The following is a 20,131-nucleotide window of genomic DNA, read 5'->3' on the forward strand; positions in this document are numbered from 1 at the left end:
AAAGGAATTAGCTTGTGTCTGCTTCGCGTCTTCTTCTGCTGAGACTCTCTATCGATGCTTCAATTTGGACACACCCCCAACTACAACTACCCAGAAGAATAGCAGTCCAAGTGAAGCACACAAAGAAAAGAAAAGAAACGAGAAGAAAAGAAAAGAGAAAACAAAGCTGCATCGCGTGCCCCAAAGGTTCTTGTCTTTCATAACTTTTGACGCTGCACCCAGAGGCAATTTGGCCAGTTTTTGTGTTGCCATTTTGCCATTTGGCCATTTGCTAAATTAAAAGCTTTGGCAGACGTTGGCAGTCAATGACTTTTAAAGGCGCGACTGCCAAGAATAGATTTATTTCAAGCAAATTATCTAATGCATTTGGAAATCAAATAAACAACAAGTATTTTTGGCTAAGAAATATTCAATTTCTATATTTCTAATTTAGCCCAAGGTAAAGTGATACTTATAAATATTAAAATATGTAAATATATATAAAATATTTGATATACGAATAAAAGTGTAGTTAGATGTATCATTAAAAGAAATGTATTAATCTTCTTTAGGTTGTATAATAAAATAACAGATAAGCTTCAGTCGGGTGTGCTTGACTTTGAATTACCCGCTACCCATCTTCCCATAAAATCATATATATACTAAAATATACCAAATACACTTGGTATATCGATATAGCAATACATTCAAAATATACCATAGAGGTCAAAATATACGGAAGTGGACTAGGCAGAAATTTGAAACAAATATATAGTATATTATGTGCTGGTTTATTATCTTTAAAATATAAGATAAACTCTGTCAATTTAATGAAATTAAGTGGGCTATTTAAAGGCTATTTTATGTGTTTATGTTTTATATATTAGCTTAGTAAATATTAGCAACAGATACGAGTGTTTTATTTCTTGCTAATATTTACTAAGATTATATTTAAAATAACACATAAAAATATAGCTTAATAAATACTAACAATGTTTATACTGCAATATCAAAGATAATCTCATATACATATGTAAATGGTATAATATCACATATATTATTTATATTTTTATTAGCTATTTAGTCTTATCGAATAACAGTAACAAATACAAGTATTAAACTAACAATATTTATGACACAAATGAACAACAAAGTAGTGAAAAATGCAGCATTTTTATGAAAACTAAATATATTCATATTGCCGTCATAAACTTTGGGATTGAATGCCAACTAACGATCTGATAGGAAGTGATTTTGCTTTTATCAGACGATTATATCTTTGAAAAAAATGATCATAAACTGAAATAAAATATGATATTTGTATGCTTATTGCTTGAATTTGTTTACAAAACCGAAAAGTAGCGAACAAACATGACTTTGAATGCGACACTTTTGGGTCATTAACATAGTGTTGGCTTATCGAGTATATCGTAATACAATTCTCGTCACTTTGAAGTGAGATTAATTAGTAATATATTATTATTTCACACCTTATCTGTACAAATCCCTATACTTAGTGTTGCTGATGAATGCAAATACTCAAGCCACAAGTATTACTGACTAGTTAATTTTGTCAAAAATTAGATGAATCGGCAATGCGGGTAAACAACTAAATGATTGAACAACGTATTTATAGAGCGGGGACAAGCTGTCTGCCGCAACTCACAGCAACAGCTTATCAAACATGGAATGAGTAAAATTTCATTCTACGAACAAATTAAACTTCCTGAATGCTGAATCAGTATTCACTATTAGCACTTGAAAACTTTCTAGAGCATTTTGTTTGTGTAGGTGTTGGGAGATAGGCTTATTTGTTAATACTCACAGCCAACAAGATCACGTAACAACATATATTCAAAATGATGTGTGAACTTTTATGCATAACTTAAAGCAATATATATTTTATATAAGCGATGCGGTGACGGCAATTAAAACCAAAGCAAGTGTTTGGCATACAAAAGAAATCGTAAATAACCTCAGGTATCATTGTTTAGTTTTTGGCCAAAAACTATATCGACTTCGCTGTAGATATTTATTTATTTTCGTTGCTGTGCTTTTTACATACTTCATTCACAGCCCTATGCAAATTTTGTCGATTCGTTGTATATTTTTTTTATAAAGGCGGCGGCTTCGTTTTTCTGTTGATTTTTTGACTGAAGCATGACAAGATTTTTAATCAAATTGAATTCGCACACAGACACACACATGGACAGAAGCACACACATAGACGAGCGAGTGCCAAACTCATAAATGCGGCTATTGACACAGTTAAGGCAACGAGCATAATAATTTTGGAGGGGAGAAAATGTGCGAGCTCAAAAATTTGATATGTTTGGCAAATAAAAAATATTATTGATTGATAATAAAACTATGCCAAATATTACAAAAATATTAAATGAATAATAAAAGGAGTGGACAACAATGTTTTGTAAATCCAATTTAACTTTGCATAAATAATTATTGCAAACAATGTATCAAATTACGTTTTGCTAATCTCTCTAAACATTTTTATGTTGATTACATTTCAAAGGTAATTCAAATTTTATTATATGTCTTACTTAAAATGCAAATCTGCAAATATTTTGTTTACATTGAATAGGTAATTCCAATTTTATTTAAATGTCTCAATTAAATTGTAAATTGAAAATTAAAGTAAATAAATAAAATACAAACTATACTAATAAATTACCTAACAACTTCAACAAGCATGAAACGCAACTTAACTTTTTAAAGTTAATTTAATCTGCTGCTTAAGCACGAGTTTTATGGCAAATTTATTACAAGCTCTTAAATGATTTTCTGTTGTATTTTTTGTGTGTGATATTTTTATACATTTTTCACCTCGCTTGAAACGTGATGTTGATGAATGGCCCACACTTTTGCTTTCCAATCAATGCCGCATTGCCAGAGAGTTAATTGACCTCAAGTTGACCGCAAAAAAAAAGTTGAACGAAAAACGAAATAAATGAAATAAAAAATAAGGAATGCTAATTGAAATGGAAACCTTCCCCAACAAAGCATGACTTTTAAAGTTTCCCTCAGAGCGACTTTGATGGATGCTGAGTCAACTGTGGCAACTATGCAAATTGTTAGAGTAAACAAGACGCGTGCTAAAAAACGATGCGTAAGTCAAAGCGGGACAATGTGGCGTATGCTTAATATAGCATCAATCTGCACACAGTTTGTTTGCACAAGAAGGGAAAATTTCACAAGACAACCAAAATATTATAGTTTTTTTTAAACACAAACTAATGAAATTATATTTTAAAAACTGAATGACATCATTTTTGGACAATACAAGGGTAGAAAATTCGATTGGTTTCCTTTTGTGCTTGTTTACTGGGCCGCTAACAAATCATTGATCATTTGTCTTTTGTTCTATTCTCGATTTAAATGTATTTCTATTTTTTGTGCTGTTTAGCTCTCTGCTGATTGGGCTCGAACACTTTATATGCTTATCTAGACACAGCGATTTTGATTGTTGTTGTTTTCCGTTGTTGCGCCGTGTGAGGTGACGTGCAAAAAGCCACAGCAATTGGCGAAAAAAAAAGAGTGAAAAAGGCAACAAGAATAATTCAATACAATCAAAATAAACAACAAGAAAAAAGCATAACATAAAATACAATAAAAAAAGAAGGCTGTGTCGATTGACCGCAACGAAAAATGATTATTTATAGTTGTATTTTTGCTATACGAGTTGAGTTCAGTTGAGTTGAGTATTGAGAGCTGGAAGCTCAATGACATCATCGCAGATTAGACATCAACATCAACCTCAACGGAGGTAACATACAAGGCGAAAATTTATGAATCGATTGTAATGCGCTAAATTTAACAAGTTGCATGTGCGAGTCTCCCTCTACCTCTCCCTCTCTCACTATCTGTATCTCTATATTTGTATCTGTATCTGCATCTGTGTAGCGGGGTTGTACTTCGGTTCGGGTCTGTTCCCTGGGCTGACTAATTGGACAAATGGCATTCACAGCTGCCGCGCCTGCCACATAAATCTGCCTACGACAACATCCTGACCCAAGACAGCGAAAGACGGCAAAACTAAAACGAGAACGTTGCATTTCCTTTTGCGATTTGCTCATTAGAATTTATTGCTGCCGCTTGTCAAGATTTACGTATCCTTGCAAACACAGCAACAGCAACAGCTTCGAGATTCAGCTACAGCATCGACTGGATGACAGATGACAGGCAATGGGGGCCACTGCATCGAGTGCAACCTGGTTGCATGTTGCATGGATGGTGCACGATCAATGCTTTGCCTGGATATTGCCTCTCCACTCTCTACTCTCGATGCTCTGCCTTGTTGCATTTGCAAATTAGTCAAAGTCAAGAGATCGGCGGTACGAACAATGGCAGCGACTTAGATAATTGCTGACCAAGGCTTTCACAATACGAAAAGTGCTGTTTGAGATCTTTGCCTTGTTTCTCTTTCTTTCTTCTCGTTGCCCCAACTTCCTATTAGTTGCAACTGATTGTGCGATAGCAATAAGTTAGCCCCAAGCGTTGCAAGCTCTAGTGAAGCCATTGTCTTGGCTCTGCGTTGCAATGGATCATTCGTAAAATGTTTAACAACAATAAAATATAATAAGTGGCAGCTAGAACAGCTCCCCATTCCCCTCTCTCTCTCTCTCACATTCATCCCTTCCCTTCCCTTTGCTTCATTTAGCTGTCTTGTGTCTTCTTTTATTTGCTATGCAAACTCATCGTTTGCTTTGTCCGTCAGTCGGTTTGTTTGCTTAAGTTCAAGTTTATATTTACCAATTACCATTTTGTAAATGTTTCAGCTGTTATTATTACTATGCTTGTATTGTGGTTTTTCCATTCGAACGCCCATCACAGAGTCTACGCAAATAGTATGCGTCTAACCTTCAAAAGTTTATTTGTTCTGCTACTTTGACCAGCATCTATCACCATGTGCTGCAATTGTATTTGGTCTTTCGTTTTGCCTTTGAACTTGTATCTATAACAAAAACATGGCTATAATTATCGTTATACATATAGATTTATATCTAATATAATCGATGATGTTGTCTAAACACGCTATGCAAATCGCAGTCAAATGTTGCCTGAGCCACTATATAAATTTTAACTCGACACTGGGAAGCAAATTTGGCAAGTAACAGTCAGTTCTGAAAGTCTATTCTCAGTGTTCTAAAACCATTAATTATTTTGCAGTCATTAATATACTATATTTTGAAATAAATTGCTCACTTGTCAGCAATTGTTGAGAGTTGACATTTCTTTATGTATTGTTCGTGAGCTTCACTATGAGTCAGTGTTTTAGAACCGACAAAAAACTAATAAATAAATAATATCCCGTTCTAGACCAGTAGTCAAAATGGAGACAAAACACTAATCGCGATCTTCTCAAATAAATATCAAAATCAAAGACCTTCGGCAAAAAAAAAATAATTATGCAAAAATACGAAAAACTTGAATAAAGATCTTGATATTGCCTCATATGAAAGTAAACTATAGATAATCATTTGAGTTAGTGTGTGTAAATTTGCGAAACACAACAACCGTCAAAAAAAGTCAAATACCATTTAAGCTAACTCAAAACAAAAGAGAAACGTGGAAGATCCCAAGCTGATAAGGTTCCGCAGATAAGTTTCTTGGACAAAGCTTTAGCGCATTGTTTTTTCAGATTTCTATACCCGTTACCCATCTGGGAAGACGGGTATTATAACTTCGTGCCGAACCGAGACGATATAGACATATTCGCCTGCTATGGTATATTTTATGCTCAATGGTATATTTTGAATGTAGTAGTATTTTGATATACTAAATATATATGAAGAAATCTTTCTGTATTTTGTTGGTATATTAACTTGATATTTTTATATGTTAATATCGTAATAATAGTATTAATATATTAATTAATATACCATATGTATGTTTTAGTATTTTTTCGTTATTGAATTTTGTATATTTTAATTATTATGCCGTAGTAATAATAGTTTATACTAAATATGTTTCAGTATTTTGTCGGTATTGTATATTTTAATCATAATACCAATAATAACAATAACAATATTATATTAATATACTAAATATTCATATCAGCATTTTTTCAGTATTTATATTTGCTATATTTAAATATTGTCTTGCATTGTTTCATTAAAAACGGATAGCGGGTATTTCGCAGTCGAGCATACTCGACCATAGCTTTCCTGTTTGTTTATCTTTTTGTTTTGGGATTGTACGAGTAAATATGTGGGCACGTGTACGTGCACATCGCATTTAATGGGATTATGCTTTAATCTTAATGGGGTAAAAGAGAAGAGTTTAATCCTTACGCTATGCGGTGCATTGAGCAGCCTCAGGATCGTGCCCAGCTGCGTGGCCAGCGGCATTGTTGTGGTAAACGCGTAGGTCGGAGCACGCACTGGGCATGGAAACGCTGTGGTCGCCGTTAGCGGATCGCTGTCGAGCAAATACTGCACACGAAAGGTGATTAGTTCGTCGGGTTCCATTTTCACAATCATTTTGGCCACACAAAAAAATCTTTTCGTTTGCTTTGCTCACTCACAAGTTTTAGTCGATTGAAATCTATTCACACTTTTTATTTGCACATTTTAACTCAAAACGCTTTTGTTGTTTGCTGTAATGAACATTTTTGATTTAACATTTTTGTTGTTTTTTTTTGCAATTTATTTTAATTTTTGATTTTTTTATGATTGTTGTTTTTGGTGCCAATCCCCAAAAATAAAGAAACATGCATTGCATAATTGCAGCGACTTGTGTCTCACTTTAATTGTGTCTCACACACACATACACACACGCATGTTGCGCAATTTTATGCTAAATATTGCAAAATGTGGCACTGCCACGCCCCCTTCTCAGTGTATAACACTGACTGATAATTGCCATGCGAACCAGCTCGATGTTCAAATATTTGCCTTGATTTCTGGTTGCTCTTCGCCAGACGGCAGACGACAGACGGCTAATGGTTGTGTAACTTTCAATTCAATGTCAGTTAAATGGCCAAGACAAGCGACGATTCTTCCCTCCTCACTCCTCCTTTCCTCCAACTCCCCCACTGCTTTAACCGTTAGTCTGCTGCTCCCAATCATCAGCATGCAGCGCGTCGCCTCAAATCAAAATCAAAAGCAAATCAACTCAAAATATTTGGTATATAAAAAAACCAAAGCAAAGACTGGACTGAGGAGAGGTCTATCTCCATTTACCGCTAAATGGCTGTCGGAATGTGCGTAAGTTGTTTATGCAAATGTACTAGACACATTGCTTTTTGTGTTATACAGTGGAGTAGAGAGTGTGTTTTGTTTTGCCTTTGTCTTGGTTTTTGGTCTGTGGTTTATGGCCAGCTTGTCCAGTTGTTCAATCCTCTCTCTCCTCTCTCTTTCTCGCTCTGCGCATAATTGTTTATAACGTGACTCAAATGGGGCTCTGCCCCGACCTGGCTTCGAGTACTCGTACTCATACTTTGCTCTTATTGTGTCTGCCAAGCACTTGTCTCAACTGACATTGAACTCCAACTCCAACTTCATCGTGCTGTGGCAAAACGGGTTAAGTAATGCCCAAGAAAACCGCAGACAGACAAAGCAAAGAACTTGTCATAGACTTTTGGCCCATTTTCACAAGTTAGCTGGAAAGCAATTTGGGATGACAATATGCCAATTAACAAAAGTTTAGCCAGCACAATTTGTGGTTAACATTTATCTGCAAGTTAATTGGCAAAATGGAACTCACAAGTGAATGAATGATACCACAAATCAAACGGCAATCGATCAAGGCAATGATTTTTATGGCTTTCTTTCTGTGCCAATTGTAATTTGAGTCAATAGTGGAAAGCATTTAATATCTCAAATCATTTAAGCTTTGCAGCGATTGTAACGAATATGTGTATAAATAAAACTGAATGGATTTAACATAAAGTTGGCAATTGAATTGCAAAACTAGAAAGTCATAAAATTTTCTTTTCAAAAAAGAAATAGCATCTTAATCTAAGCGTAATTTAAAACCAATTTTAAATAGAACGAATACAAACATAAACAAATAAGAAAGATACAGTTATGTTAAATGTGCTCGACTCTGAGATACCCGCTACACATTATGAATAAAACTATAATAGTGCGGTATTAATTTGAAAATATACCGAATTAATATACCACAAAAATACTAAAAATATACCACAGGTATTACATTCAAAATATACCATTGAAGGAAAAATATACCATAGAAGTGAAAATATACCATAGATGATAAAAATATTTCAGATTGTCAGTCAAAGCTACTAAGACCCCTAACAAGTTGGAGTTTTTGGTATAAAAATCTTAAAGAACATAACAAAGGCTTTGACTTTATCTAACGGAAATGTTGTGCAAATGAACTGCATAAACATCGAAGCTTATCGAAGTTAATCAAGCAATAATTATAATCAATTTCTGGCAATTTATGAATCACATTTATAAATAGCATTTTACTTCTCACTGCATTTACGAATAATAAACTAAGCTGTCCTCAACTTTTGTTTATTTTGTTTAGTTTTAAAAGCACTTCATCAAAACAAACAAATTCATATTTTTGATGTGACTTTCAACAGCAACTCAACAGTGACCATCATTTTGTGTGCCATATGTCGCAAGTGAAACTAATTAAGTGCGAGTTGAGTAATCATAAAACTATTTAACAGATTTTAATGCACACTTCACACAGGTAGTAATTGTAAGTGAGAAGCGAAACATAAATCTAATTCTAATGTGGCAGAGCGAAATGCTCATATGATTGCGTATTGCCAATTTGCGTACCGCCTTTTTGACCGGCTTCGCATAACAATTTTAATTGCCGCTTTCGGCGAAACAAACTGCAAACACTTTGTAATTTTTGTTTTGTTTTTTTTTTGCGTTGAGACAACAACAAACGTGTAATTATTAAATATTTGCTACTAACTCGCCACTTTGGGACTAAACGCAGCTGCCAATTTGTATGGTAAAAAAACAGAAAAAAACAATAACAACAGGGAAATAGACGGAGCGAAAAAAACAAAACGCAAAAAAGAGGCGGCTTTTAAAAAGCCACAAAAAACTGCGCTTAATTGCAATAATTCATTGCGAAGCGAAGCGAGCAACAGCACAGAATACGAAATAAAATTAAAACGAAAGCCATAAAAAAGCTAATAAACTACAACGAAACACAACAAATGAAATAAAATATAAAAGAATTGTGTAAACGTAAACAGCTGTTGAGCCAGCACACTGCAAGAGCTTCTTGAGAAATGCGATTCAAGGTGGTGAACACAAAACACAACAGAACACAAAAAAATGAAAACAAAATCGCGTCATTAAGCGGCGAGGGCTTCTTCCAAAAAGGAAGTGCTCCGACAAAAGGCCAAGTTTAGAGAGAGCGAGAGAGAGAGAGAGAGAGGGAGAGAAGAGAGATAGAGAAAGAGAAAAGAGTGAAGTGCACAAGGGCAACATTCAGTCGTATTGTTAGCTGGCTTCCTTCACAGTCAGGCAGGTGTGCCAAAAGTTGTTTGCAGGAAAGCACAACAACAACTGTAACAACAACAATGCTGCTGAAGAGGAAGAACAACTCGTTCTCGTCATGCGAAAGTCAGAAGCCAACAGGCAGACAAACTTCAACTTCAACTTCGAGTTAAAGTCGAAGTCGAAGTTGAAGTTGAAATATTTTGCCATTTTTTTTTTTCGAGCTCAAATGAAATTGAAAATAAACTCGGAATTTTTTGCTTTTCTTTAGCATTTTTACTTTCACGCATACACACACACACACAGAGAGCGAGAGATACTTATATGTATTTGTGTTAAGGCGGAACTGGCCTTTGGCCAAAAGGGTTTAAGGCCCAAAATAGCTAAGTGGCAAAAACGTTTCGGTTTTTTGGCTATGGCTTCCTTATTGGCGACGTGCTGAAATTTAATGAAATTAAATAAATATTATATTGTTGTAAAAAAAAGCGACAGCAAAACGGCAGCTAAGTGGCAGTTGTGCATAGAGTTGTTGTTACGAGTTGTTAACTTGGCCAACACGGCCAACAAACGTCGCATATTTAGTTACAAATTACGACAATGGCGCCGACGCCGTGGACAACGACGACGACGACGTTGACGATGACGCCAACAATGCTGGCCATATTAAATGGTAAATGGTAAATAATTTATGCAAATGCCGCTGCAGTCGCGCAATTTGGCAGCGGCACCCACAACAACAACAACAACAACTGAGGTTGCAACTGCAACTGCAACAACATCTGTCAGGTAATGAAACCCGCCCGCTGGCTCAAGGAAACTTGCAGTCAACTCTGTCCTCCTCCTCCTTGGATCTTCTCTTTGATTTTCGCCTTGACTCGCCAAATGAACTTTCACTTTTACTGCCTCGGTCTCGGAACTGTGCAGTTCAAAAACTTTGCTGTCGATCTCTGCTGCTGTTGCTGTTGCTGCTTCTTCTTCTCTGGTTCCCGTTGCATGTCGCAACAGATTTTCAGAGGCTCAGTTCAGCTTCTTCATTATGATGATCGTAAACATCAATTCGCTGAATGATTTTTGCCATCAATTATGCAAATTATGGCTAATAAGTTTGCCAATTCACAAGGCAACTTAATTGACAGCCGCTGCTACTGTGTGTTGCTAGAGGAAAACTTTGCCACACGCCCCAAATTTAAACAATGACAATGACATGTTAATGATATTGATAAAAAGCAAGAGAAAACATACTGAAGTATAACAAGAAATGAGCATTAAAGGAAATGAAACTAGCGGAAGCTATAAGTAATGACTCAGGAATGCGCAAAGAATTTTTTACCTTTTCCCCATTTCTCATTTCTCATAAAAAAAGTTATAAAGCTACAGTCGAGAATGCTTTACTACGAGATACCCGCTTATTAAAAGTAAAACAGTACAATCAGTACCAAAAAAAATACTATATATGTACTAAAAAAAAGTTCTGTATTATCATTCCACATTAATATACTGGAAAACAGTAGGGTATAATCATTTAAAAGTACCAAATGAATATTCCTAAAAAATACTGAAATACTACTCCCATTACCCTTATGGTAAAAAATAAATATCCCAAACTTATATACCAAAAATATCGACATGTAATAGTATATTAACATACTAATCATATTGCTGCTAAGGTATTATTATATTAAATATACCGAATTAATATATCTAAAAAAAACTGACGTATATTGATATACAAAGTGCTATCCAAAAAAAATTGGATTCCGAAGAAATACTGACATATGTATACTGAAAGTATATTTTGTATATTGATATACCATAAAAATTATGGCTTTTTCTCTTATATTCTCTGATATCTTGGAGTTCTTAGAAGCAGATGGATTAAGAGTCTCACATGGACCCTTCTACCCAATGAATAGAGGGTATAAAAACTCATTAAATAAAGAATATACGCTGCAGATGTATATCGTTAGTTTTATGGGGTTATGGACATATTTCAAGTTCAACTGAATTTGGGGAATTTCATTAGAACGCTTGTTCGATTTTGAGGCTTGTCTTATCTGCAATCAATGTCCACAAATGGATTGACGAGACAAGAGTCAAACGACGTAACTGCCTCAAGCACACGTACTTTAGAGATATAGTTATTGCTTGCTGATTTCCGATTCTTATCGTTGCGCTAATAGAGACATCAAGTCAAAAATAGGCTCATCGAATTCGCAGAATGCGCCAAAATGGAAAATGCCATTTGGATTTATTGCGACTTTTTCACTGGTTGCGCTTCAGTAGTTGGCAAATATTTTTATGTTATTTCGATTTGGATTCTTTTTATTCAAAACAAAAGAGAGACCGAAAAAAAAATGCCAGTTGAAGGCGCATTCCAAGGCAATTTGTCATGCTTGCGGCGGTTAGAAAGAGCTACAAAGAACAGGCAAGAAAGAGAGGTAGGGAAAAACGAAACCATATGCATTTGTGTCCAAGGTGCAAACAAAACAAACCAACAAATGACCAAATAATTAGACAAGACAGGGGGGAAGGGAGGAAAATGTCGAACAATCAGAAGAAAAGCAAAGCATTTCGTTGTTGTTGTTGTTAACCACAAAGTTGTTTGACCTCTTGACTGAGTGACTGACTGAAAGAGTGAGAGACTGCGACTGCGACTGCAACACATCAAATTGTTAAGCGACTGCATTTAAAAATAATTTCAGCTGCCAATAAAATAGGAACAACAACAGCAACAACAATGACAACGATGGCCTGTACTCTAATAGGGCTCGAAACGAAACGAGTTTGTCCCGCACGGAGCTAGAAAATTGTGTCACGTTGTTGCTGTGGCAGCAACAGCAACCACAACAGCAACAGCAACAGCAACGGTTAAACGCTTTTGACACAGCTAGAGCCTTGGCTATAGATCGAGAGAGTGTTGCTTGCCCCTTGGCTTGATGTTGCATACCAACGCATAATGTGCGTGTGCCCAGCTCCAAGTCCAAGTCAAGTATTTGATTTATTGAATTCTGAGCAGAGCCACAAAACTGATTTTGTATGCGACGGATGCGTTGGCCAAGAATGCCAACTCATTATGCGCAAGCACAAAGCTAGAGAGAGAAAAAGAGATAGAAGTGCGGCTTCACAGTTAATTATAACAATGGCAAAGCAGAGAAAAGTCACAGCAAACGGAAATGCGACCATTATTATTATTACATCGATGCGACGTGTTCACATGTCACTTCCTGCGGCTTAACCAAACGAACTTAAAGCACCGAGTGCCAAATGTAAGTGTCAAAATGTTAATTGCAATGGCAAACGCAACTGTGGGAAGACTTCGGGATTGAGGTCAAGAGAGATACAGAGAGAGAAGCTTTTGAGATGAGGAAGTGCGCTACTTGGCTTCTTCTATGCTAATGCTCTACAGAAGAGTGCTCTTGCATTCATATGCATAAAACGGTAGCACTTAAAAAGCCAGCCAGCATCACACACCAACAAAAAAAAAGGTTTCAGGGCAGTGACAGTGAAAAGTGGAACCATCGAAAAACAACCTTTAAATTGAATAATTTATGCAGTGAGATTTCCAACATATGTAGAATTATATTAGACTTGAAAATAGCTGGAAAGATGAAAGTGTCAAGCGGAGCAGCAGCCTAAGAAATTGGGTTACCAAAAACAATAAATATTGTCTCTCCAGAGATGATAATGATAAGTCCAAGATTAACCCCGAGATAAATATTGAATGTTCCAATTAGTTCAACTTGAAATGCAATAAAAGTTGTTTACACTCGACAGGTATTAATTGAGGTATGCAGTTGAGATCTATTATGAAAGAATTGTAGATTAAAAGATACTGAAACAAAGTTCTACAAGTTCGTAATAGATTCTTAAACAATATTAAATATTCTTAATCAAAGTTCTACAAGTGACAAATGTTATACAAGTGAAACAATGGTAGATAAATAATTATAAACCAAACCAAAGTAATTAAACTTCTAAAAATGACAAAAGTTTGATCAAATATTCTTAATAGAAATTCAACAGGTACAAACACTTCTCAGAGAATTTTAGATTAAAGATTCTAAACCAAAGTTATACAAAGTGAAATATTGTAGTGCAAGGATTATGTAATCAAAATTCTACAAGGGAGAAATGCAAAAACTTTTGATCAATGATTCTTAGCCTAAATTATTAAAAGTGACAAGCACTTATGAGAGAATTTTAGATTGAATTTTAGTTCAAAGATTATTAAACAAAATTTTAATAGTGAAAAAAGTTTGAAAATGTTTGATAAAAGTCTATTATATTCTTTCTATTCTCATAAGAGACTCAAAGTTCAGCATGCGAAAAATTTTAGTTAAAAGATTATTACTTAGTGACACATATTTGAAGATAGTTTGATAAAAGATTCTTAACCAAAATTCTTACAACTGACAAACGTTTCTTTCCCACACAGTTTGAACTATACACATTCGTAAGTTTTATTCTTTTGATAGATTGTCGCTGTTTCCCTTTCATTTAGCCATGTTGCTACATTTGTTTTAGCTCGTAACTTTGCCCGGTTCACAGGTCTCCTCCGCATTTCAACTCATCTCATCTCTGGCATCTCACATTTTGTGGTTATTTTTAATGCAGTTGACATGAATTCTTACAAAATAGCCACACAGATTCACACACAAAATATATAGCTCTATATATACTACATATGTATGCATATTCAATTATATATGTAAATATTTATTTGCTCCACTAACTTGTTGTGCACATTTCTCTCTCTGAGTGCGTGACTAATATTTTGATTGCAACGAGCCAAAAACTTGGCCACGATTTGTTGCTTGTGCAATTCAAATGACAACAACAATAACAATAATAATAAGCAGCCAGATAATCATCGTAATAATAAAGGCAAAAAAAATAACGAAAAACGAAATATAAATATCTTTTTTTGGCAGTCAAAGAAAATGGTCGGAAACTACCGGGTAAATGACCCACATTTCATTTTCCCCACTGTGTGTGTGTGTGTGTGTGTGTGTGTGTGTGTGTGTGACAGTTTTCATTTCAAATTGGGAACTCGTTCAAATTTGTTGTTATTTTTAGTGCCCAGCTGAGGAATGTATTTGTAGATGCGCTGACGAAATCAACGAGCGTTAATCATACGCACCGTTCGCCTGTTTGCACAAATGTTCTGCCGAATTAAAACGAAAGGCAAACAAAGGGCAAAAAAATAACAACAACAGTCATAATAAAAACGACACTCAAATATTTAAGTTAAGTCATGCTCAAGCATTTTTCACTATCACTTTCCGCTTTTTTTTCCAGCTCAGCCGCAATTTGAATAACAAGAGGAGGGAGAGAAAAAAGGCCCGAATGTCCGTTTCTTTATAATTTGCTGGCCTAATGAGCATGGCCCAGCCCAAGACTAAGACCAAGACCAGCATCATTTAATAGTTATAGTCTAATAAACAATGTCTAATCTCTGTTGAGCGTGTTTTCACTTTGGCCATGATAAATTGCACATGTTTCTTGTCTGTGGCTTGTTGATTGTTGGTCTTTCCATTTCCATGTCTCGATGTCTCGATGTCGATGTCGATTGCATCTTTTTCAAAGACGGGCAGCATTGCATTTTCAAACAAAAAAAAAACATAAATCAACTCTCATAATGCATACACACAACACAGCATTTATTTATTGAATTTTATGAAAAATACTGCAACCAGACGAATGGATGGATGGCCAATGACCAATGGCCAATGGTCAATGGTCAACAGGCGCCTAATGCGACGCCACCACGTTTATAATATTATGCAGATTTCATGCAACCGCTTCAAATGTTGCAAACTATTTTTGATAAATCGCCGACGCTTTTGGGTATTTCTGACTATTCGGTTGGTTTGCTGAAGGAGGCGGAGTTGCCAAGTGGCAAACTGCAAAATGTGTTGCAATTTGTATATACGAAAAAACTAAGAGGAGAAAAAAACATTCGTGTGGCAGGCTGACAGCTGCCTCTTGATTATGGCCGTTCAAATTGTAGACTGACAGCGGAGTCGGCAAGGTCAAGTTGAGCTTGATTGATTTCAAATGCAATTTTACTATAAAAAAAACTTCGTTTTAGTTGGTAGATAGAAAGCCAAAGGTTGCCGCTAATGAAATGTTACACCAAGGAAGTAATAAATAAATTTTAAAATAAATCTAAAAATTAAAAGACACTTTACAAATTATAGAAAAATTATAAAAGTTCAGCTAATGAAATTTGACACCAAGAAAGCAATAAACAAATTTGTATAATAAAACTATAAAATGATAGACAAATAAAGTAAATGTCACATTACAAATTATTGAAAAATTATAAAAGTTGCAATTTAATAATAAAAATACTAAATGAAAGTAAAAATGCAAACATTGCGAATAATAAAATGTTAAACAAAGGAAGTCACATACAAATTTAAAACTATTTTCATTAAACTACAAAATATTATATTCAAACTGAAGGATTACTTTTATGTTAAAGCAATTTCTGAAATTCCAGAAAATACACATTAAAGGATTACTTGTAAAGAAAAAATCCCTATTTTGTAATCAACTCTTTACACACATCATCTTTGGCATCTTTTTGTGGTTTACAACTGATTGCTGAACGACATCAAGGTCGCTGAATTTCGCAAAATTTGATCAATATGCGTAATCTTCATTGACTCCTGCGATGCTGTCATAATGGCAGTCAATCTTCAATCTTCAATACCCAATAACCAATGCATATGCTTGTAATTTTTATTGTTGAAAACCGCAAATCGTTTTGAAATGATTGCCTTGATTTTGTAGCCGAGTCGAAGCGGACGAAGACAGTTTCTTTTGAGGTCAGCAAAGCTCCCTAATAACACTTGGAAGTCCAACTCAATACTATATATGCAGTTTATTTAACATGCTCGAACTTCGTTTTACTTAATTGTTTTTATGGTCACTTTTTTTGCCATAAACTTTTTAATGGGTGCGCAATCAAAGTGCTTTGCATTTTATGGGCTCTTTTTTTTAGCCACGGACCGAAGAGTATAATCAACTATTATAACAACGATTCAAAGCCATTGACGATGCATTTTTACAACCGATAAAAATCACAGAAAATTTGTTTGAAAACTTACAGATACACCACAATGAAGAAGAGCTGCAATGTGAAGTTATCACTTCATTAGAAAGAAATTTGGTTGAAGTCCCACTTAATTGACAGAACTTTGTCTTCTTAATGAAACTTAATCGCCAGTAAAATTGGGAAACTTGATACACAAAAATATTTGGAAATGAAACTGTTTATAAAAGTGTGGAATGTGTAAATAAATGGTTAGAACAATATTCGTAATTAAGCAACAGTTTCTTCGAAATGCAATTCATATAGAAATTGTTGTACAAATACTTTGACACATTTCACACGAAAATCGATCGATCAACCTTGGAATCTTGACCCACATGAAGCAAAGGAAAAATACTTAGAATATTGAAGAAGAAATGTACTATATATATTCAATGTTAGAGCAGCTTATTAAGACTGTGTTTTTGTTGTTAGCGATCTATGCCAAACGAAAGTAAAAGAAAAATCGCGTGCTGATGAAGAAAATCAATAAGCGGCCTGCGTTTTTTGTTGTTTGAGCTGTTGGGCGCAAAAAAAAAAATACCTTCGTGCTAATAGGTTATTTATTTTTTCAGCGAATACCAGACATAGATATAGATAGAGCTATGTATGAGTGAGTGTTGTGGCTAGCGTGCACCAAGCAACTGACCCCAATAGCAATTTAACAGCCAGAAAGAAAGGCAACACTGTGTGTTTGGGGCGTGGTCAACAGCACCAACACTTTCATTGTTAAGTTGTTGCTGTCGTTGCTTTTATCGAAAAAGATATGCATACAACACGCATAAACCACATACATACATAATTGTGCAAAAAGCTAAAAAAAAAAATTAAATATATATAAAACCAAAAGGGAAGCAAGGAAATTACTCACTAATGCGTTCATTGTCGGTTAATGTTTGTGTGGTGGGGCACAAAGAAATACAAAGTCTAAGATTAGCTGGGAGTGGAGAGACGCCAGACTTATATAATCTACGCAGATTTCCCACGCAATTGAGCGATCGCTGTCAACGTAAGCCGCTTAAACTCCAAACCACAAAGTTCGTCATCCAACTTAATTTGACAATCAAATGAAAAATTATAATTAGCTGTCAAGCCAGTGGAATTAAACAAATTAGACATCGGACTACTATCGCATCACCTTGACTTTGCTGTGCGCCCTACAAACAACAACAACAGCAGACTGAAGTATAAACTATAATAACTGGAGCTAATGCTAGAAAAGAACTCAGTAGCTCGTTAAACGCCTCAAGATAACGCGCTAAAACTAAGCGAAAATATGTGCAAAAGATAAAATGAATAGAAAATAATAAGGCACAGTTTACGTTTGTCCAAATACCCTGTATAAAGAGTTGAGAGAAGTGTGATGAAATTGTGACGGACTATGCATAAAAATTAATTAGTAAAAATTGTAATTATTAATCGGGTTGAAAACCAATAATCAAAACTTTTTGTAGCAAAACTTATACGGAATTCCTTTTTTTTAATTTTTTCAACCTAATATTAATTACCATTTTCTATTATTTAATATATGAATTAATAACAATTATTTTGTAATTTTATTTACATAAGTTGTACGAATACAATATTGAAATTTAAGATGATTTTTATAGCAATTATATAGTTAGTTAAAGAGAGAGATAGAAAAAGAACTTCTACTAAAGTTTTTATTTACAGGTGACTTGTAAGTCGTTCACACTTTGATTTGCTTTCTTTTATAACTGCTGCAGTGTATTTAGCTTAAGCTCAAACTAAGCCAAGTGCTGTATGCTGTTCTTAGTCTGTCCACCCCCTCGCTGCCCCTTCACATACCCTTTGCACAATTAAAAGAATTGGATTAGTGTTGCAGAAGCCAACAAAGCAAAAAAAAAAAGAAAAGAAAGAGAAATACAGTAAAGCAGTATAAAAAGAGTTTCTGCTGTTGCTTCTCTACCTTTTGAAGGTAGAGTGTCTGGCTCTTGGCACGTCAGCTGCGCAGTTAGCAGCAGCAGCAGCGTCGTCAACGCGGTCGCGGTAGCCATCGAGCGACGCGTCGGTCTGGGCAAAGATTACGCTGACAGATAATTAAAATGGTAACTACGTTAAAAGTGCAGTCAGTGGAAAATGTCTGTGTACGCCAGAGTATGAGAAACATTGAAAAATGCGAATAGAATAACTTCTTGGGAATTTAATCCAGATGATTCATTATTTTGGATAGAGATTGACGGGTTTATAAAGAAATTGCTGAAGAGAGATTATCTAAAGCGAATTTCAGAGAAATAAATATAAATAAAAATACATAAACTTTTAGGTTGATTTTTTTTTATGTGAGAATGCATTTTTTTTCCACAAATATATTATACAAATCTATATTTGCATTAATCTGATTAAGTAAAAAAGCTCAAATTGGTTCGAACTCCTCCATATTTTTCAAAGAATATGTTCTAGCTCAATAATAATAATTATACTCTAGTTTTGCAAGGAAATGGGAAATCCTATTTAAAGTCTATATAAGTTATACTGTTCAGTTTTGTAGGGAAACAAAGAGCTGCGAAATCCTATTTAAAGTCTATATAAGTTATTCTGTTCATCAACATTCTCTTATGAAATTTATATATTTTTGATTGTGGTAAATTGAAAACAACCTCCACAATATATCGTATTTTTAAATTCTGTAAGAAAATAAATAACTAGGAAATCCTATTTAAAATACAAAAGCACCAGTTATACTGTAAACAGTGGGTAAGTTAAAAATTTCATCTACAATAGTAAACAACATTCTAAACTTTCTTCTAACGTGCACTTACTGCTGACTGTGACTGTCATTATATTTTGCCATGCTACTCTCTTGCCTCGCTCTTGAAGTGTATTTGTGTTTGTTTATAACTAAATAGAAGCGCTGTTTAGTGGCAGGTACTACGTACTTAGCGCAGTAACCGCGTTGAAATGAGGTTTATTCCCTTGTCTCCTCATCTGCTTTAGCGCTCATTTCTTTTTTGTGAGTGTGTGTACTTTTTTTGTTGTCGTTTTTCTTTTTGTAAAGATAGCTAGAGCTACGGTTCTGTTCTATTTTTCTGTATTTTCGCCATTATAAATTCCACAACATTATTTGCATATTAAAGTAAGTAAATGCTGGAATCTCATGTGCAGCTGCTGGCTGCTCTTGAGGGTTTTTGAGAGTGTGGCAGAAGATTTGGATTGTGTGTGGAGTGGGAAGACGATCTCAGTGAGCTGCTGCTGTGGCACAACAAGTTGGTCATGTGCTTTATAATAATGCAATTACATCTAATTGAAAGACAGTCAGCGGAATTTGGAGCACTTGAGAGAGTACTTTGCCAATTTGCAGGCAATATTTTGTAGGTTACGAGGCGACAGCTGCCGCACTCAGATGCAATATGCAGTGTTGTTGTAGTTTGGCAGATGCAAAACTTTCGCGTGTTAAAGCAATTTGCCAACAGAGAGTGAGAGAGCAAGAGCAAGAGAGAGAGAGACGTGGGATCCGGCTGAGGTGCCGGGTGTTCCCCTAGGCAAAAACGGCAATTTCGTTAATGGGTGAAAATAAATAATAATATTTCAGTGGTCGTAATGCGCCAAATCAGCGAAAGATTTGCTTCCTCGT

The 20,131-nt window shown here is 35.0% G+C and overlaps 1 protein-coding gene across 1 annotated transcript in view; it reads right to left on the minus strand.

Moving 5' to 3' along the window:
* Window positions 1-20,131, minus strand: part of LOC133846199 (uncharacterized) — a 51,188-nt gene that overhangs the window by 14,371 nt on the left and 16,686 nt on the right.

The sequence above is a fragment of the Drosophila sulfurigaster genome, chromosome 3 (assembly GCF_023558435.1).
Source record: "Drosophila sulfurigaster albostrigata strain 15112-1811.04 chromosome 3, ASM2355843v2, whole genome shotgun sequence".
Taxonomy (NCBI): Eukaryota; Metazoa; Arthropoda; class Insecta; order Diptera; family Drosophilidae; genus Drosophila; species Drosophila sulfurigaster.